At 41.5% G+C, this 22032-nt stretch overlaps 5 non-coding genes across 5 annotated transcripts; 3 read left to right on the top strand and 2 right to left on the bottom strand.

Annotated features, from left to right (window-relative positions):
- Positions 1-6964: 6964 nt before the first annotated feature.
- Positions 6965-7058, bottom strand: trnai-uau (transfer RNA isoleucine (anticodon UAU)). The gene is made up of 2 exons: positions 7021-7058; positions 6965-7000 (listed from the first exon to the last, which is right to left on the bottom strand). It is a non-coding gene; the product is annotated as a tRNA-Ile (tRNA).
- A 4210-nt stretch (positions 7059-11268) lies between these two features.
- trnat-cgu (transfer RNA threonine (anticodon CGU)) lies at positions 11269-11340 on the bottom strand. The gene has a single exon. It is a non-coding gene; the product is annotated as a tRNA-Thr (tRNA).
- Positions 11341-13065: 1725 nt separating this feature from the next.
- trnaa-ugc (transfer RNA alanine (anticodon UGC)) lies at positions 13066-13137 on the top strand. Its single transcript has one exon. It is a non-coding gene; the product is annotated as a tRNA-Ala (tRNA).
- Positions 13138-14455: 1318 nt separating this feature from the next.
- Positions 14456-14528, top strand: trnak-uuu (transfer RNA lysine (anticodon UUU)). The gene has a single exon. It is a non-coding gene; the product is annotated as a tRNA-Lys (tRNA).
- A 2399-nt stretch (positions 14529-16927) lies between these two features.
- trnat-cgu (transfer RNA threonine (anticodon CGU)) lies at positions 16928-16999 on the top strand. The gene has a single exon. It is a non-coding gene; the product is annotated as a tRNA-Thr (tRNA).
- The last annotated feature ends 5033 nt before the right edge of the window (positions 17000-22032 follow it).

Below are 22032 nucleotides of genomic sequence, written 5' to 3' on the forward strand. Positions count from 1 at the left end.
AGCCCCAGAATGCAGTCCTCCTGGATGGGTGCGAGGTAGCAGGGGTGGCGCACCATCGCTGCACCTAGACGAAAGGCAAGCACCTGTTTTCCCCGCACTACGGCGAGCTGTCCCATCACAGTCCTTAGCCGCAGGCTGGAGGCCTCTCATCCTGGGGGGTTGGTGCCCTCGGTGTCGGGGAGGATGCCCGGCCGGAGTAGGGTTACCGATGAACCCGTGTCGAGCAGGGCCAGGCAGGGTTGGTCCTCGATTCGTTTCAGCACTGGAGGTACAGGCTATAGCCGACTCGCCCCACAGTGGTGTGAGGGGTGCCGGTCTTCACAGCGCTCTCCGGAGAGGGGGTTGAGGTGTTCAAGGGCGGCCGTCCCCGCGCTGAGCCGACCCGTTCCCGTTTCCCGACACTGATCGCGGAGTGCGAGGTTTGGGTGCCCAGCAGAACCGGGCTCAGTGTCGTCTCTTCCTGCTGCGGTCGCAAAACAGCGTGCGGGGCTGTTCCGCGGGGGTTGCTGCACGGGCTGGCTTCTCTTCCCCCTTGCTGGACTCCTCCGTCGGTGTGGGAATCGCTAGTCAGCTCCGGCAGGGAGGGTATCTTCTCTTTGGGGCATCCACTGGGCGGGAGTAGCAGGCAGTCGCCCCAATTCTACCGGCAGGACCACTACTGGATAGCCCTGGTAAGGGCTGTGGCCACCTGTCGCACCCAGGAGTTGCTCAGGCTCCCTATGTGCGCTGCCGATGGGTTCTGTCTCTTTTAGAGTCAGACAGCACTTGACAGAATCGGCTAATGTCTGCCAAGATTTGTCCATCCTGCCCGCTTCTGACACCAATGTAGCGTTTACAGGTTTTTCTCAGAACAAAGGACCAGTGGAGACGCGATTAACAAACCAAGCAACAGCTTTATTCTTTAACAACCACAAAACCAAACACAGCATATACATGCACATGAGGAGACTGACAGAACACGTACACATCTTTAGGGTGGTAATTACTTAACAACACGCTATATACTTATAAGACTACACAGGGCACTAGAACTACTAGGACATTATTTACACAGGTAGGGTCAGCCGCTGGTCACCGTGCTGACCCTCAGACTCTCCCCGGCTACAACTCCCAGCATGCCCAGCGGTACTATGCACGCCTAGGGGCGCTTCCTCCTCACCACCAGGCGAGGGCGTTACAATATATATATATTTTTTCTCTGGTTCTCAGCAGTATCATTGGGCTGAACTCCAGTTAAATGCTTGTCTTAGAAAGATCAAAAGTGAGCGATGGAAGATGGGTGGAGATTAATGGAAGTTATAAAGGCAATGGGTTGGCTCTGCTTAAGCTTCATTCAGACCTTATTAGGGCAAACTCTATGGGTCAATTGCATCGAACTGAAAGTAGCATACTAACAGGAGTTCAACCCGTGCTTAGAACGCAGATGCCGTCTAAACTTGTGCTCCACCTTAAGTCCAATTGCAACAAACTTTCCTGCTGTGCTTAGTCCGCAGTGCCGAACTAAACCTGTTCTCAATTGCAATGAACACAAAGTAATAACTGCAGCACTCCAGAGTAACTAAAGTAGCGGACTAATTTAAACTGTCTTCATTTGGCTTAGCACCGTACTCGGTGTAACGCAGGATTGCATTAGAAGGCTCCCAAATATAGTGGAAATAATCCGTTGCTTGGAAATGTATTGGAATATTAATTAAAATTGCTTTACACTCATACCATATTTATTAATAATGAAGTTTATTAATGTGTGTATTTACAGAAGTGTCATTTACTATTTATGTTTAATGTCAATCATTACTAGTAGCTGTGAGCTTTAAGATATGCTAGGAAGTGAAGAGAACAGAACAGAGCAAATGGTTATATAAATAGAGTGGGAGCTTTTAATATGTTCTATAAAATTTGGGAGTCAACTGAATAGATTTGCTAAGTATTTTATTGTGATGGGTCTCTGTATTTGTGGTTATCAGTGGAAAGCAGGGATAATAAGGAAATGGGTGGCACCCAAGCACATGTTAAAGAAAAAAACTTGGCTTCTTAAAAGTGATTATGATAGCCACAGGACAGAAGAGACAGTGCACTGTGGTCCAATAATGACTGTGTTGAAACAGCCAGAGTGTGCTGCATGCCATGGAGATGGAAAAGGTAGCTCATCCCAGTCAATCGCAAGGTTGTGTAGGACTGCACATGACCTGATGATGATGGTGCTGGCTCTTGATGGACTGGTATACAAACCAAATGACAGCCAAGCAAAGCGTTAGTTGTTTTACAATTCCGAAAGATTGTTCAAAGTGGCTTCTTGCATTTTTATGACTCCTGTTATAGTGCTTCTCTTGTTATGTTGTAGGATTGTGCACAGGTGTCAGAAGATATAGTCATAAAGAATAACCACAGGCAAAACAACATGCCAGCTTGCTCTTCCCTACTTTGAAAGGAAGATATTGGAACTGATTAAAGAACTTAACTTGAAATGTAAGCTCCTACTGACACAGGAGAGAGAGTTCTGAAAAGTAAGCACAAGGCACACTGTGGATAAATAAATGTATTAATTTAAAAAAAGAAATACTGAGAAGGTCAGAGGAACAATAATTGTTGTATTTATTTGCTCAGGTAGTTTTATAAGTTTAACTTTCAGTAAAGTTCTGTTAAAAATAAAACTGGTCATTAGTTGGCGTCTTTTGTAATGATTTAGCAATAGTGACATGTCGGCTTGTTCGACTGGAGTGTTAGACAAAATTAATACAGTAGCGTCCTGTCTCAAGTGTACAGCTGCAGTTCTCGTTTGTTTCGTGACTAATTGCAATTGCATTAGTCTGTGTAAAAAAAGACTTCTGCAGCTCCAGTGGTGCGATCGAACTCATGCTGAGATTTAGTTCAAGCCTCACCTGGAGCAGTGTGGCCTATATCTTCAACTATTTAAACTAACTGACCAGTTTAGGTCCTGTTAAGTATTTGCTGGAGATCAGGTCTAAATTAACATGAAAGGAACAAGTAAAGGTTTGTTCCTTGTCAGACCTGAAGAAGGCTCCAAAGCTCAAACGTTGTTTGCTTCTCTTTTCAGCATGGAATAAAATTTTACTTGTTCCTATGCAGTCCACACATGCTGACACAGCTCCCTACTTAAATTACCATCAGCAATGGACCTCCAGCAGACCTATACACAAATATATGAGAGAGGTCTACTGAAACGAGAGGAGCACGATGGAGTACCGAAGACTTGAAAAAGCACTCACTTTTCTGTGTTTTTGTTGTTACCCAGATTTGTTTTTAATGTTCTTTTTCTCTTTGTTTTGAAGTTGTTCTGTTTTTTTTTTTCTTTTTTGTAGGTGTTAGACTACTACAGGGATTTACCTAGGTTCTATTAAGACTTCTTTTATCAAAACATATTTTATTAATTAAAGCGTGATTTCTTAATAATGAACTTTAATGTTATCTTTATTAGTAGCTGTATTACAGGTAATGCATGCACAGCCTTTATTATGCTATAGTGAATTTTCAGGTATCCCATGGAGGGAAGAGAACTGAAATTAAGGAAATACTTATTTAAAGGGGTCTTAAAGTCTTAAAAGTGTTCTGTCACATCTGGGTGTTAATTGAATAGATTTGTTGTATTATTTCATATGATTTGACTCTACACTTGTGTTTCTCAGGAGACAGCAGTAATATTGGGGATTTGCGGGTACAGATAATAAATTATACTATACAAGTGTAGAGGTTTGATGGGTTTACTGAGACAATTATTAATTGTAGCAGTAATCACGAGGTTGTTCGTTGTGGTTTTTAGAAAATCAATCGTCAGAACAACTAACAACGCACACACACGGGTTCAATACACGAGATACATTTATTCATATAAATTGTGCACCAAACATATACTAGTCTGCCTGGATATGAGCAGCAGACCTTACTGTGAGGGTTATCAATATACAAAGTATATAATCTCGAAGAGATGCAAACACAAAGAGATACACAACAGAGAATATATGTCAATATATATCGTTCGGTTACCAAATCGCTAATCAGTGTTATTACCCACTGTTACTCTAAACTCGGAAGTAAATACATTACTCATGAATTAAATTGATAACAACTTGTGTTGAGGTACAATTGAATTCTCGAGACGCAATGTAGAACTTGGGGTTTACTTATCCACTGTGTATGGATTTGGAATTTCCCGGCACGAACACCAAACCAGCTGACAGGCTCTGTTGCAGCCTCGGTCCCAGCGGTTGTCCAATGGGCATTGTCCCGGAATCCTCTGGCTACTGGCCAACCAGTCGAGGTCCAGCTCGGAGTAGGACGGGCGGAGGAATCTGACTGCGGCGCGCAGGGCAGTCGTTGCTCCGAGGGGATCTACCAGCAGTCCGGCTGGCTAGTAGAAAGTCTCTATGCACTATGCACTCTATGCAGTGTGACGGCTAGTCCTCACAAGTCACTCTTTTGCCCAGGAAGAAGCTGGTTCGTTCCCGGTCCAGCGCTGCTTCTGAATAAGCTATTCAGGTTGTCGACGAGGGTCCAACTGTGGGCTGCCGTTGATCAAGCGGAGCGTTCACATTGGTAGAATTCTGAGTACGTACGGGATCCTCGGCCCTGCGCTTAGAATAAAGTCCTAGTCCCTTTGCAGACAACAGCCTTTGTCACCTGATTGTCTCTGAGGATGCGCGAAAATGGCCAAGGAGAGCCCTGATCTGAGCTTGCGCTCCCTTTTTGACCAAGACCCAGATGTGTTCTGATTGGTTGAGAGTTTGGCGGGCATTGGAGACCCACATGGTGTTACCACACCCTGCCAGTCTCTAATTGGTTGATCAAGGTGAGATACGAGTCACATACTCCTGACACTTAGGAATGCAGTCCAGATGTCCATTTGGCACTCCCTAGACAGATAGGCGCCAATGGATGACCATTGATCATGATAGCCAGGCTTATCTAAGTGCATCCCCGTTTGGGAGCTGTCCCTTATCAAAAGAAAACATCTTAAATCAGCCTGCATGAATACTTTCTCTGTGGCTGAAGCACAGAGATGGAGAGTGAGATGGGGCCTCATTAAGGAAAGCACAGCAACGCTTAATTCTGTCTTATTACCAAGCATTGCTGCTACAACTGCTTAAATTCAAACTAAACAGGACTATGGGAATGAGATTTGATTTCGAACTGGGTTTTAAATAAATAGGACCGCTGCACTACATTGTGCTTTATGTAAGACAAAAGGTGGGCTTCCTGTGTTTTCGATAACTCAGTTGTAAGAGCGGAGGAATATAGTGGAAACAGCTGGGAACTCTTTGTTCTCTGGTTTGAATTTGGCTGGAAGAAAGGTGTTTTTTATGTTCTTTAATCAAAAAGTGAAAATTTGTCGTTCACTTAGTTGTCTTATTTTCTAGGCTTGTAGACTCCTCACTCTTCCTAAAAGAAAGTGCTGCAGATAAAGATACAGTAGTTGTCGGAAGTTTCGTTCAGTGGTAGAGCACATACAGGCTGTATGTGGTTGTTTTCAATCGCCGGCATCTCCACTCTGGATTTCTTCCTAAGCGCGATATCTTTCCTTACTTGTGTGTGAATTTCAGCGCGACACATAAACCCCTTTGTCTGTTTTATAAAGATTATATTTTAAATCAGTTAAAACAAAAAAGTACCTATTACATACACGTAGAAAACACATGTATCTAATTTGAAAATTTGGGCAATGTATTACTAGTAGTGGAGCTGAGCTCACAGAAGAGCAGTTGATATTGTTAAACCACGTATTATTTTTAAATGACGCTACTAAGCACTGGCACGGTGTTAGTGCAGTCCTACCCAAGCTTTCTATCGACTGGATGAGTCTCCTGTTCCATCTCCAATTCTTTCCGCACATTTCACCTGTTTCACCACCATTATGATTAGACTATAGCCACTAATACGAGAATACTGTTCTGAAAGACTGTCTTAAATAATAATGTTGAAAAGGGTAATGATAAGAGTTTTTTTTCATTAAGGTAACCATACATTTGCCTGTATAGTACAACTTATTATCTGTATCCGCAAATCCCCAATATTAATGCTGTCTCCTGAGAAACACAAGTGTAGAGTCAAATAATATTACAACAAATCTATTCAATTAACACCCCTATGTGACAGAACACATTTAAGACTTACACCCCTTTTAAATATGTATTTCCTTCATTTCAGTTCTCTCCCCGGGATATCTGAAAATTCATTATAGTATAATAAAGTCTGTGCATGCATTACCTGTAATACAGCTACTAATAAAGATAACATTAAAGTTGATTATTAAGATATTACACTTTTATTAATAAAATAAGTATTGATAAAATTCCTTGTGAATAATTGTAGTGTCTGGAAAGCAATTGTTCATTACTTAATGACGATATTATTTCCACTACATTCAGGACAGTTCCAATGTAATCTATTGTTCCACTTCATCTGCTTAGTCTCCTACTTTAGTAACATCTAATGGGGAGCAGCTGTTATTTTAGGTTTGTTGCAATTGAGAACAGGTTTGCTACAGAGCTGCTGACAAATTTCAGCAGCCAGTTTGTTGCAACTGACCCGTTGTAGCTACCAATCAGAAAAAAAACCAAACGCAACAACTTCAAAAGAAAAAGAACATTAAAAACAAATCTGGGGAACAACATAAACACAGAATCTAATGCGAGAGCTTTATCAAGTCTTCAGTGCTCCTCTTGTCTCAGTAGACCTCTCTCATATATTTATGTACAGGTCAACTGGAGGTACACAGCTGATAGAAATTTAAGTAGGGAGCTGCATCACAGCATGCGTGGGCTGCAAATGGAAAAGTATAGGTTTATTCCATGCTGAAAATAGAAGTAAACACAACGTTTCAGCTGTGGAGCCTTCTTCGATTGTGACTCGAAATAAATCTTTACTTGTTCGTTTGATGTTAATTTATCTCCATCAAATGCCTAACACTAACTTTCTAAACTCGAAAGTTGCTCTCAGTAGCTAAAGACACTGCTCCAGGTGAGGCTTGAACTCACAACCTCGGCATGACTCCGCTGTGCACTGCTGTATAAGTACCGCGCGCTGACCGATTGCGCCACTGGAGCTGTGCGAGTCGTGCTCCTCATACAGACTGACGCTGCAGAAACACAGGGTGAAAACGGTTTCGGTTGTGGATCCATCTATACATGGGGAACACTAAAATAGCAAGGAAAATACAAGAAAAGAAACTGAAAGAATTGTGCTAACAGCAAAGGGGAACTGAGGGAGGTGGTCAGACAAGTAAATCAGCCTGGCAGATTATTTGTATCGACATTTTTTGAGTCAATCAGCAAACAGATTTCTCTTCATGTGCCTTAAACTGTGCAGTTTGTATCTTCGCTGTAGATAGGTTTCTTCAGAAGTCCAGTAAACTGACAATAATGGAGAACTAGCTGACGCACCCCGTCGTGAAGACCCTCTGTAAGGTGATTACACGTTTCAATTTCAAGTCGCCTCCTTTACACTCAATTGCAGCCCCGAAACTGAGAGAAAGCATGAGAAATGGCTTCAGTTTCAATGTGAAAGTGCAGTACAGGCTCGATGGCTTCACATCTCCCATCAATCACATAAAATTGCAGTAAAGCGATCTAAATATGACTCTTAAGTACTTGGAAAGATGATTATTTTGAGCGTGCCTCCAAGGGTCTGCTACGAGGCTGAAGTTACAGTAGCTTCTTATTCACCAGCTTCTTATGCGTGTTTTTCGTTCCACCTTAAATGGTGCTGCTGTGATGTTATGTCGCCTTTCGCCTGTAGATGGCTCTCTTCGATCAGTACTAATCCGGCTGGAATACTGTAGACATCTTCACTGAAAAGGAATATCCAAATAAATAGCGACTGTCCAAATTATATTTTTGTATGGAATATATTTCAGAAAATCGCAAACCAATTTTAAAAACTCACCACAACACGGACTTACACTGGGAAAAGGTGACTGCACTTTCTGCTTATTGCTACGGCCTTCCCCCCGATTATGAAAATGTCTCACAGTTCTGACACCGCCGTGTGAAAGACAATGTAACAGACTATCAAAATCCTGAAGTACAAGAAATTTTAATGCACCAGTTTTTTAAATATGACCCTCTGATCCTGGCATGTCAGTATACTTTTCGAAAAAGTATGGCACCAATCGCACGAATTGCAATGGCACAAATTGTTGAGAATATCACTGACCTTGCCGATATTTGCAGGGGATACGAATGTTTTGCACATGTTGAACTACAACACGTAAAAATTGAGCTTCTTAGTCAATATCATCGGGAATGTCCAATAATGACGAACATCAGTAGCTTCAAGGAAACTTTGACTCGCACATGGAGTTTTATCTTCAAATGGAGGGTGGGAGAATTTATTTGTACTCTCGTTGCTCATTAGCTAAACTATTTTAAAAATATGACACAGATTTGTTCGAGAAACTTGTAACCGCCTTAAAGAGAGTCTTCTTGAAGATGTGCACCAGCTAGCTCTCCACTGTCAATTGACAGGACTTTAGGAGAAACTGTTCTCATACAACCAACATACAAATTACACATCTTAAGGAACATGAAGAGAAATCCGTGTACTAAATAACATAAAATTGTCACTGCAAATTATCACCAAGCTGTTTCATGTGTCTGACCACCTCTTTCCTACTTTGCAGCGAGCACAAATCTTTATGTTTCTTCATCGCAATTTTACTGTCTCTTTCCCCCATGTGGAGATAGATCCACAGCTGAAACTTTAGGTCAGTTCCTGTTACTCTGTCCGATTGAAAGAGCTGTATTAAAGGCACTCCCATCTCTGCAGGAAAGTTATTGCTGCTCTCAACACAATATACTGCAGCCAAATATAGCGATACTGTCACTGCCTGTGGGCCACGTGTTCCTGCTGGCAGTCTATTATGTCATGTTCATCCACACCCAGAAACATTACTTCATCGCTATTTTACTGTCCCCCATGTGGAGATGGATCCACAGCCGAAACTTTAGGTCAGTTCCTGTTACTCTGTTCGATTGAAAGAGCTGTATTAAAGGCACTCCCATCTCTGCAGGAAAGTTAATGGTGCTCTCAACACAATATACTGCAGCCAAATATAGCGAAACTGTCACTGCCTGTGGGCCACGTGTTCCTGCTGTCAGTCTATAATGTCATGTTCATCCACACCCAGAAACATTACCGCTGTAGCACAAGAGTTATATAGGCGCAGTCCATAGAGCAAGAATCTCTTAATCTCAGAACTGTGGGTTCAGCCCCCACATTGGGTCCCTCTGTGTCAATTTCATCCCCCCAATCCTCCTAGCATGACCTGATGGCGTAACAGTGATACCCAGTACCCAGCGTAATTCAGCTTTCTTTCCACTTGATTCAGATTTTGATCTGAAATCATCAGCCGAACAAGAGTTTGTCTAAATCGAGGGAGATCTGCTCACAAGCAAGTATTAAACACTTCAGCATTTTCTGTTCGAATACCACTTTGTCAAAACACTGCCGTTTCTTAAGCTAATAAGTAAGGGTTTTTGAGCACGCATTGTATTGTTAATGCTTATATTAAAAAAGCATAAATTCACATAGTGGAATTTGGACTGAACAAAGTAGTCCAGCCCTTTTACAACATTACATACCCACTGATTAAAGCTTTAAACTACAGTAGCAGGAGTAACAATAATGGCAACAACATGTTTGGAGCTCGGCATTTTATTTATTCTGCGGAAACGTATCGGAATGAACTGCCCGAGATAAAAGAGTAATTGCGGCTTCAGATCGTTTTTACAGAGCATTGCGTTGTTCTGTTCATGCTGACTACACGCATTACATTTGTCATTTACTGCAAGCGTTGCTTTTCCAGGTTTTTCTGAAATTCCTCGCATTTGAGCCAGCACTAAAATATTTCATTCCCGTCGCTGAATACATCGTGGAAACGGTATTTGGAACGGAATGCTGTCACTCATGAAACCTCTTTGTTATTCGGCTCTGAAGTTTGAAAATGAAAATAAAACGGGGGTCACTTCATAGGCTTGAAAGAAGTCCAAGCAGCATAAAAACCCGCGAATTCTCACAAAGGCTGCACCTTTCTTCTGCTGCTGTTATAAATCAGCCTTAAACATTTGAATACATACCTTACTGCTGCTAATCACATTCACGTGTTTACGAAGCTTTTTTCTATCCGTTATGTTTTTGCTAAGCAGTTTCTCCGGTTTCCTCGTACTGTGATTGTCAGCGAGCACAACAAGACTGAAACAGTGTAAAGGCAGGTAAAAAAGACAGGGTAAAACGCCTGATTGTCGGGAGTGGGATTTGAACCCGTGCCTCTATTTGGAGAGTGAAACACAAAGCTTAAAAGACACGAAGCTGTGAATTTGCTGTTTTAAACCGCTCGACTATCCTGAAAAAATGGATGCTGATTGCACCAGTCGCATCCGATTTTCCGTAACCTTAGGACGATAGATACGACTGGACTAACACAATTTGTGGCGTTTAGCATGACATGGAAAACGGTACCGGAGCATTCGGGTCCGGACTACCAGACTCAGAAACAGTTTTTATCCCCGCACTATCAAACTATTAAACTCCCAGCCTCTCTCACTCTCTCCTCACCTCTCACCTATGATCTGAACCTCACAGTGCCTTCTTTCTTACCAAAAACCCAAACACACATTGAAAATCTACCTCTCCCATACATGTCAAAAGCTCACTCCCCATCATTTCTATCCCTTTATTTCATTCTTTTGATGCATGTTCTTGCACATAACCTGTTACCTTTTTGTTGTTTTGCACACTGCCTGTTGTTGTTTTTTGCACATCAGCTGTTGTCTCTGCCTTTCTTTTGTTATACAATTGTATTGTTGTTGTGTTTTTTTCTTTGTACTACTTATGTCCGAGAGCTAGCTAAATAGCATTTCGTTATACCATATACCTGCGTATGAGTATAATGACAATAAACTTGAACTTGAACTTGACTTAGTCTTGCAGGCAGTATATTATTTTATATTATTTTATTTACTCATTTAAAAAAAACACGGTCTTCTCGTTCCTAAGTCAGATTCTTAGTGCTTTAGTTACTTCCAACCTGGACTGACAGCTCACCCGATCTGTTTGTGATCAGACCATGGAGTCGGGGGCTGTACCAAGCGCACGTTCCTTCCCAATGCTGAGGCGATCATTCGGAAGATGGGTGTGAAGAGAGACAAGCTTTGTTGACTAAAAATCAAGGCAGGATATGCACTAATCACTGGCAACAGTTATGTTTTCGTACGATTGAGACTCCCACATTGCTAGTTTTTTGGAAGACTTTGAAACAGGCACAGGTGGGGTTTGAAACCACAGCCTTCGGTTTACGAGACCGACACCTTACCACTTGGCCACGGCACCTTCAAGCAAGTCTAGGAATAATGTTGTTCAAATTATTTTTTTTCTGAATCTGGTTTACATCGTATGGAGGTAGCAACAACAATAAAAGGGATACTTAACAAGGAGATACGCTGTAGCAGTGTGACTCCAACAGATGCTCCTGAAGAGACGCAAGGTTTAAGCCAGCTCCTTAGAGCGCTCGGCCGTGTTACTTTCAACAGCGGCTCTTCAGCTCTTGTTTGACCTAGTGGTTTTATAACGTGTGGAAACGACCGCAGCTTCGTTTTCTGAGATGCTTTCTCTCACGTGGTGAAATCTCGACCTTTTTGGCATCTCTGGCTTTTGTTCTTCTGTAGAGCAGGCTTTCACACCTCTGCTTATAGTGCCCTTGAAGTCATTTTATTTTTACAGGAAGACGCATTCCCTAACGATCTCTCCTGTTTTAGAAATTTTTCATAAGGGGTGTTTGATTCAACGGACAAACAGTATACTAATTGTACAATGCAGATCTATGCGGCATTCGTACTGTCTTTGACTGGGATTCTGAAATACTTCTTGAAAAGGTATTCAGATTTTCTTGAACCTATAATAAAAACACAGACCTGAAACTCCCTAGCTTCCAATCTCTGATGTTGCTGTCCTTAAACTCGGACGTGATGTTCTGCAGACGTGCAGTGTGCCTTTACTCTCGTTGTTTTCAAAACGACCTCCGTTGTCGGGCGCAGTTAAAGTGGAACTGGCCTGACTGCACAGGAAAGTACGGAATGATAAAATGTTTCTACGGCTCAAAATGTCCCCTTAGACCCTCGTCATGTCTCTGTGAGGAACGGGCAGGTAGAGAGGTTTAACAGATGCTCATGATGTTTCACACGGGTGTTACCTGTTGTAGTGTTTCAAAAGATGTGTTAGCGGACCACAGATTATCTTGAAAAGATTTGGGTTTGCACTGGCTGGGATTCAAACCTGACTCAATTATTTGGAAGGCGCCTGTACCACCAACGCACTTCCGAGAAGCACCTGCAAATTATCACACTCCTCTCTCTCACCTACAAAGTTATGGAGACACAGACGTCCAATGAAAGCTCAAGGCTCCACTCAAGGCTTTATTCACTCAAGGCTACACTCTTTTGTTGTGATGTCATTTTAATTAATATTAGCTTTGATAAGGTGTCATTTTTGCCTCTTAAAGGTAAAGTCTGCTCCTTTCTTCCTGGTATAGAAAGAACGTGTTCCATCTTTGTTTAAAAACACCACTAAAAGTAAATTATTCAGCTCTACCGCCTGTGTGCATTGACAAGACACCTCAAAAGGACATATTAAATAAGAACACGATCCTTCCTGTTACCATTCCTGTGGTTGGGGCGTCGTTTCACCCTTTTACATTAAATCATCAGCACTGCTGTTTTTCTATGCATAGTTTAATCAAGAGCACTTAAAAGATGCAAAAAGCTTACAAATAAAATAGAATTGAAAGACAGTCGAGTAAGGAGGTAGAAAAAAAGCACTCCCCCGTCTGGGAATCAACCACCGTCGCCCATGTAACTGGATACAAAAATAACAGATTAATTTGTGCCCAGTCTCTTTAAGCTTCGATGCGATTATTTTTCCTTCCTTATTTCTTCATTCCTATGAATTTACTCTGTAGTAGAAGAAACGCGAAAGTGGGAAACTGCAGGCATTTTTCGTGAGTGGTGTGATCAGTGAGCATTTGCACATTTCTAAGTCTGTTCCATAGCCTTTTACATCGGGGATGTAGCTCAGTGGCAGAGCGCATGCTTTGCATGTATGAGGTCCCGGGTTCAATCCCTGGCATCTCCAGGTGCTTTATATTACAGTACTCACATCGCAGTTTTCTGTTGAGTGAGAACTCTTTGCTCGTGTTCAGAGAGAGCCAGGTTTACACAATTAAATGCAGTTTACACAATTAAACTCGACGTGCTGCAGGGTTGCGCTGCTGTTCTAAATGTACCTCATTTAGTTCTGTTAAATCCTAAATTATTTGAACTAATAATTTAGTTCAAATTCAGGAAATCCAGAGATTGCTTCACACTTGTCGTGGCTGTTGCAGAAAACACCTGTTGAATCTCACCCGGGATTTCCTGAGAGATTATTCAGCGAGCGAATCCTCCTTCTGAACTCCGCACTAAACTGAAAGCTTCACGAACTCCTCACTGCGTGTCCTGTACTGCTCTCGTGTAGATGTGAAGCACAGCCATAAACACACTTTAAACTTTTTCCGTTTGTTAATGAAAATGCAAAAGAGCATGACAAGTATTAATCGTATAAAATATCCATGGCACAACTAGAGAAAGTACTGAAGGACTACACATCGACTTTTGATGATTACAAGAGATTCAAGAAACACAATCGTCCGCAGCTGGGTTTGGATCCTGAACTCTAGAGTTAAAAGAACATAAGCGACGGATAAGACCTATAAACTCTCTGAATTTTCTTATAGTTTATGAAATAAAACAATTTCTTAATAAATTCTAACTGTTGATAGACGATTTATTGAATTTTAACAAAATCACAATTACAAACTTTTTCGGTTAAAGTGTTATTCACATACTCTCACGTAAATAAACATTAGTGTCTTCCGGTATGTGAGCCAATTTCTCCAAAAAATATTTGTTAGTCTGTCGGGAGGCTGTGCAAGATGTTAAGAAATAGAATTTCGAAAAGACAGGCTCCCTAAGCTAAACATCAAGGCTGTTTTCTCTACAGAAATGCTCTTTAAATTTCAGCACTGTTGCAACTCCCTATATAAAGGGTGTGCACACGTATACAACCAAGGCATTGAAATATTTTTTTTAATCATTGTTCCAAAAAACATTTCATTTGTTTTCTTTTTAATGTTGTTGATTAAAAGATTTTATTAAATGAGAAAAAAAATCTGAATGTGAAAAAAGGTCAAAATGCTATTGAAAAAAATTAGTAATGTGAGGAAAGATGGATTGTGGGAGCCGCTTAACTACCCATGTCATGCTGTATTTCTCACTCATTCTACTGGGAGTGGTGCCGTCGCTTCTGGATAAAGTCTGTCAGTGGTCATTCCAGACGGATCAGGTATGACTGCTCTTCGGCACAAGAGACACGTAACTTGCGAGGATCCCGACAGTGTCGACTTGCTTTCAGAGCCCGGATAGCTCAGTCGGTAGAGCATCAGACTTTTAATCTGAGGGCCCAGGGTTCAAGTCCCTGTTCGGGCGGTTGTGCTGTTCTTAAGTCTATTGTGAATGTCATTCTAAATAGTCTCTTATCTTTCACTCTTCTAGCTGTACTGTGGTTATTTTAAATGTCCATTACTTGTATTTACAGTAGTGTATTTAGTGTTTCATTTCACAAACCGAAAATGTTCAAGTAGATCTTGTCACTCTACTCCACGTAATCATCTAAATTAAATCACAGTAGAGTACAGAACACGCAGTGAGGAGCTCACACAGTGAGTACTCTTGAATACGACAAGAGGAAAGGCACACTGCACATCTGCAGAACATCACGTCCGAGTTTACAGTGACAGCAGAGGTTGGAAGCGACGTAGTTTTTTATTACTCGCTCGCTGAACGATCTCTCAAGAAACCTCGGTGGAGATTTAACGGGTGTCTAATAATCACGTTCAAAAAGGTGACGATAAGTTTTTTTTTAACTAGGTAGCCTTAATGGCAACACGGTGTGAGTAGATCTTAAAGCAGCTGTAGACAGAGTACCCGTAATGGCAACACAGTGCTTTGAGTTCGGCTTTTCTTATTTCTTCGGTAGAACCAGTGGTATCGGAATATACTGATCCGGATAGGAAGCGCTTTCGGTTTCTGATCATTTTTATTGAGCGCTGCTATGGTCTTAGGCGTTGCATTCAGGTCGCAATTAACCCTGGAGACGTTTGTTAAAATCTCACTTCTAATAAAGAGGTCTTTCTCGTTAGAGTAGAAACGATAGAAGCCTTAAGCGGGAAAAAAATCACAACATCTCGCATTTCACGTGTTTAATGTTAACTGTCTCAGTGGTTGCCTCGGTGATTGATGGCTCTTCTCCCTCGCAGGGTGACAGCAAACTTCTTCAGAGAGGGACTCTCCCACGCACGGCTTTTCTTTATCAAGAGCTGAGACAACAGAAACAGACTTCCAACTGACATGAATTACTTCTTGAGCGTTTATGACTGTCTTTAAAAGCTGAAAGCAGGTGAAAAAGTCTTTGGAAATGAGGAAATGACTGCTGACAGTAAACAGAGCTGACGCTCAGCTGCAGACAAGCGCTCCTCTTTAGTATAGTGCTGAGTACCCCCGCTTTTTGCGCGGGAGACTGGGGGTACGTTTCTGTAACAGGGCGCTGGTTTAATTTTTTAACAACCTGACTTCACTTAAAAAAGTATGTACTGTGTACTACGTTTCGGACTAGATAGTGCGGTAGAATATGGAGATCATCTCCAGCTTTGAGCTCAACTGCAACAAGAAGTCATGCTAAATGTAGTATAGTGAGTAAACATCGCCAGACAACAGAACGAGAGAGTAGAAGGCAGGAATATATGGTGTAAGGGCGTGATCTGTGTAGTTAATAAAATCGTTAAAATAATATAAAAACGTCTCTTTATTAAGATACACAACATTGAAGGCGACGAGAGATGGGTGCTTGACGGACTCAAAGCGAGCAGAACACTGCAGATTTTAGTTCCCTTGCTGGTAGAAACGAACTTCTGAATTTTCGGACTTTTCGTTTAGCTTGCGCCATGGAAGATATGGCAGCCACGCCGAGAAGGTTTGCTTATGCCCAGCTTTTTCCACCGCTTCTACTGAACCTCGGAGCCCCGGATTTGTATACGGAATACAAGATATGGATGGAGTCGTACATATTTTTTTTAAATAGCCAGTGGATCTACAGAAGCTCAGGATGCCGTGAGACGTGCTACATTACTGCACTGTATCGGGGCTCCCGTGCAGCGGATTTTCGCCAACCTCCCTGGAGAAAAAGACTGTAGCTGCTTTAGACGCTTCCTTTACACCGCGGAGAAACGGCATAAATTTAGGCAGAGAACTTAGTCTCAGGACGAATCTGTTGATGCTTTTGTGACTGCACTAAGAGAACTGGCTAAATCTTGTGACTTTGGAGTATTGGAAACTGACATGTTAAGAGATCAACTTGTGGAAAAATGTGCACATAAGAGACTATAAATTGCTGCAGGAGGAAGGGCTGACTTTAGAAAGAGCTCTTACAGTCGCTAGAATTCATGAAGCAGCTCAAGCAGAATCAAGAATGCTTTCTGACCACAGTGACAAAGTGACACTGAACGGGGCGCTCGCTCAAACTTTACAAACAAAACCCGAGCAGCAGGACGCAGTCATGCTAGAGAAATAGAAGAACAGGGGACGGCTGACATTACATGTTACAGGTGCGGACTAACAATGCACAAAGCAGATGAATGCGGAGCGTGAACAGCAAAATGTCTACACTGCAAGAAAACAGGACATTGTCCACATGTCTGCAGAACATCACGTCCGAGTTTAAGGACAAGTATCCCTTTTATTGTTGTTGCTGCCTCCAGTTTACATTTGGCGATGTAAACCTGATTCAGAAAAAAATAATTTGAACAACCTTATTCCCATGCTTATTCGAAGGCGCGGTGGCCAAGTGGTAAGGCGTCGGTCTCGTAAACCGAAGAGCGTGGGTTCAAGCCCCACGCGTGCCTGTTGCATTTGTCACCGCTTTCCTTCAGTTTCAAAGTCTTAAAAGAACTCGCAATGTAGGGATCTCAATAGTAAGAGAACATAACTGTCGCCAGTGATTAGTATTCTTGCATATCCTGCCTTGATTTTTTAGTCGACAAAGCTTATCTCTCTTCGCACCCATCTTCCGAATGATCGTCTCAGCATTGGGAAGGAACGTGCGCTTGGTACAGCCCCCGACTCCATGGTCTGATCACAAACAGATCGGGTGAGCTGTCAGTCCAGGTTGGAAGTAACGTTCGAAAGCACTAAAAATCTGAATTAGGAACGAGAAGACCGTGTTTTTTTATACGAGTAAACGATAAAATAATATACTGCCTGCAAGACTATGTCAAGTTCAAGTTTATTGTCATTATACTCATACACAGGTATATGGTATAACGAAAGGCTATTTAGCTAGCTCTCGGACATAAGTAGTACAAAGAAAAAAACACAACAACAATACAATTGTATAACAAAAGAAAGACAGAGACAACAGCCGATGTGCAAAAAACAACAACAGGCAGTGTGCAAAACAATAAAAATGTAACAGGTTATGTGCAAAAACATGCATCAAAAGAATGAAATAAAGGGATAGAAATGATGGGGAGTGAGCTTTTGACATGTATGGTAGAGGTAGATTTTCAATGTGTGTTTGGGTTTTGGTAAGAAAGAAGGCACTGTGAGGTTCAGATCATAGGTGAGAGGTGAGGAGAGAGTGAGAGAGGCTGGGAGTTTAATAGTTTGATAGTGCGGGGGTAAAAACTGTTTCTGAGTCTGGTAGTCCAGACCCGAATGCTCCGGTACCGTTTTCCATGTCATGCTGAACGCCACAAATTGTGTTAGTCCAGTCGTATCAATCGTCCTAAAGTTGTGGAAAATTGCATGTGACTGGTGCAATCAGCACACATTTTTCAGGATAGTCGAGCAGTTTAAAACAGCAAATTCACAACTTCGTGTCTTAAAAGCTTTGTGTTTCGCTCTCCAAATAGAGGCATGGGTTCAAATCCCACTCCCGACAATCAGCCGTTTTACCCTGTCTTTTTTACCTGCCTTTACACTGTTTCAGTCTTGTTGTGCTCGCTGACAATCACAATACGAGGAAAACGGAGAAACTGCTATGCAAAAACATAACGGACAGAAAAAAGCTTCGTAAACACGTGAATGTGATTAGCAGCAGTAAGGTATGCATTCAAATGTTTAAGGCTGATTTATAACAGCAGCAGAAGAAAGGTGCAGCACAATGCAATTTGTGAGAATTTGCGTGTTTTTATGCTGCGTGGACTTCTTTCAAGCCTATGAAGTGACCCCCGTTTTATTTTCATTTTCAAACTTCAGAACCGAATAACGAAAAGGTTTCATGTGTGACAGCATTCCGTTGTAAATACCGTTTCCACGATGTATTCAGCGACGGGAATGAAATATTTTAGTGCTGGCTCAAATGCGAGGAATTTCAGAAAAACCTGGAAAAGCAACGCTTGCAATAAATGACTACTTTTAAGCGTGTAGTCAGCATGAACAGAACAACGCAATGCTCTGTAAAAACAACCTGAAGCCGCAATTACTCTTTTATCTCGGGCAGTTCATTCCGATACGATGTTTCCGCAGACTAAATGAAATGCCGAACTTGCCGAGCAAGTTTAATACTTGCTTGTGAGCCCTAGATAAATTGGCTGCTGCAATTTCAGCAAGCGGAGTTCTGTTCAGCTGCCTGTAGTACACATTGCTGATTCCTTTTGTGAGGGCACGGGCAATCTTTCAACGATAAGGCTGACGTGCCAGTCGAAATTGTGTTTCCCTTTCACTGTGTTGTATTTGCCCTACTCGTACAACATCAATTGTGATGTCATCATTGCCCATTGGTTTGTGTCTTGTTGTCATTGTGTATTTTACATTACAGGAATTGAAAGTACTGAACTGAAGGTAGGAACTGAAAGTACAGACTGCTTTAATTATAAGAGTTTTTTTTCTGCTGTTCTCTTTCCTGATGTATTGGTATTTGAAGGCTATTGGGCAACAAGGATTTATCTTCCTGAACTCGTTATATAAGATCTGGGTCCATGGTCGTCTTAGTTTAGATGTACCTTTTAGAGGTGCTATTTTTCTCCATTGTTCAGCCTTTAAACATACTTGGAAAGTTTTAGGCACAGACATAATCTTTCTTAATCCCCTTTTATCCTGAGGTGATGTCCCAGATGAGCTTGCCCCCTGGGAATATTCACTGTGCTCTTCAGGCTTTTTTTCTGATTCTACACAGATTTTTTCTCCTTCAAACATGTCACCACTGTCTGTGCTGCCGTGTGCAGCCCATGCATCTTCTGTATCTTCTGATGAACTTCTGAGCTCTGTGTTGCCTTCCAAACTATGTCCCTCACTTTGACTTGAAATATGGACTATAGATTGTGTACTGTCATCTGGTTTGGAATCCCTACCAATACTCTCCTCTTTCTGCGCCCTAAGCACTTTGGTTCTTAGTTGTTTTCTATCTTCATGCCAAATCACTGATAACCATTTCTTGTTGCTGGGGCATTCCTCTCCAAGGAGTCTGTTTGACAGTGTTGACCACATACTGTCATTCCACCTAATTTTTTTTTCGAGTTTAGAAAACTTCAGAAATTCGTTGATCACATTCCCTACTCCACCAGCCCTTGACCACAGGTCTGGCCTTCTACTCCTCTGTCCTCCTTTAACATGTGACATTGCCAGCAATCTGAAAAATAGAGAACATATCTGAATGGACTGGAAACATAATTGAAATTCAATGCCCAATGGATGTTAATAGTGTAGGAGCGCAACAGATGTACAAGTCCATTAAATGGTTTTAGTTCTGTGTTTAATTTTACGGGCCCTATATTTTGATATAGCATCAATCACAAAACAGCATTCTGTCACTGTCACAACCACCAGCTAGCGGAGAATAACTCACAAAAGAACTAACCACTACCAGCAGCGGGTTAATTATAACAAGCACCGCCGCACGTGTTAATCCATCAGCACACACTCTACTGTGCGGCAAGCAGCACAATTTTAACCATCCAAACCCTCGGTATTGAGTCTTCTCTTTGAGAGCTCTACCTCGCGTTTACTCTAAATCTCGCTTACTGGTTACTGATCTCCCTTTTGCCTCTCGACCTTGGGCCTTGCCTTCTGTTTCGGATTGTTTGCTTCTCTCTGTACTTCCTGGATTTTGATCTACCTTTCGCCGATCGACTATGATCTTGCCTGACGTTTCGGATTGTTCTCTTGTCTCAATAACTACTTGCTCCTGCGTCTGCACAGGATCTGCATACCTTTTCACTGAGGATTCCTGGCAGCCACCACATAAAAAAAAACTAGAAAAGAAGTATGTGTTTCTTTTAAAAAAATGTTTTTAAAGAAGTCAACATATCTGGGTTGTGTTTGCAAGATTTTTAAAAATTGCAAAGTTTTTGTGGGTATGATTGTAAAAAATCAAATCATAACTGAAGAAGGCTCCATGGTCAAAACATTGTGTTTTCTTTCTTCTCTTTTCAGCATGGAATAAATCTGATTACTGTATTGACCATATACATTTTCTTGCATTAGGACTTCATATTCTGCATACCTCAGCTTGCTCTCCATGAGACACACAGACAGGGAGAAAAGCTGGGAGTCAGAGCACAGGGTCTGCCATTGTACAGCACCCCTGGAGCAGCTGGGATTAAAGGCCTTACTCAGGGGCTCAACAGAGTAGGATTCCTCTGTCAACCATGGGATGTGAACCAGCAACCTTCCAGCCACCGGTGCAGATCCTGAGCCACAGAGCCACTCCTCCGCCTATTGTGCCAATTCTTTAAAATTTGTCCAAAAAGATGCAATTTTGAAAAAAAAAACTGTTGTAAATAACATCAGTGGCTATTGAAAAGTACATAGAAAAAAAGAGACAAGTTAATAAACTTGGAATGACTACTTACAGCTCTGGAAAGATCAAAGATAGTGTTTCAGGTTGTTGTCCTTTAATTGATCCTCAACCAAAACAGAAATCCTCAACAGTCGAACAAGTCCATGTGATGAAAACCCTTATGCTCTTTAAATGGTTTTTAATGGATTGTGCATCTGTACTAAATTTTTTTCCACTCATAAGCTTTTGGATGAGAGATTCTGACCACTGTATAAGATCAGAAGCAACAGAAAAAACAGGCCTCTTTTCTGCTTATTTAACACACTCCTAATGCAAACAACACATTATGAATACAATGGAAAGGTTGCACCCAATGGGATCAAGCAGCTTAAAACATATGTTCTGGGGACAGGAAAGTTGTTATAGAGATAAATGGTATTCATGAAACAAATTATGTAGCAAAAAACTTTGCCAAAAGTCACAACCCATTTAACATATGTCTGACAGGTTAAATGAGTTTGATATCTCTTAGGTTTGAAATGCACTCCAACGGCTGTATGATGCAAGCTCAAGAGTCAAAAGAACAGTAGTGAACTACAGTTCTTACAATTATAACAAGCAGCCGTGTGCTCTTGTGAATGATCTACATCATACACCCTTACAGACTTGGAAGTTTGCACAGTTTGTAGTCTTTCTAATTCAAAATTGGTTAAGTGTGAAATAGACGGAATGGTTTAAATAACCAGACAAAACAAATAGTAACAAACATTCCTTACCTTGGTCTTACATGGCACAGTTTGTTTATTTCAGGCTTTACTTTTTACTTTTAAATCCCTTCTAAACGAAACATGTCCCATAACTCCCTATGTACAGGGTGAGGCCTATTTATAATTTAACTTAATCTTTAAGTTGTTAATTCCTTACAGGAGCAAGCAGCTTGGAGCATGCGTTCTCAGCACTCCACGTGCCACATAGAGAAAGGAAAACTTTTTAATGGTGTTCATGTACATTACAGCTACATGAGTTAAGCTTTTGAAGGCTGATTTGTAGAGAGGTAAAAACAAATTAAACTGGTTCATGACAGTTCAAGAGAAAATTTTTATATTAAACTCTCTCTCAGATATCAGAGTATGCCAGTTTGACTGCTGTAAAAGTATT

This window comes from Lepisosteus oculatus, chromosome 14, assembly GCF_040954835.1.
Source record: "Lepisosteus oculatus isolate fLepOcu1 chromosome 14, fLepOcu1.hap2, whole genome shotgun sequence".
NCBI classification, from domain to species: domain Eukaryota; kingdom Metazoa; phylum Chordata; class Actinopteri; order Semionotiformes; family Lepisosteidae; genus Lepisosteus; species Lepisosteus oculatus.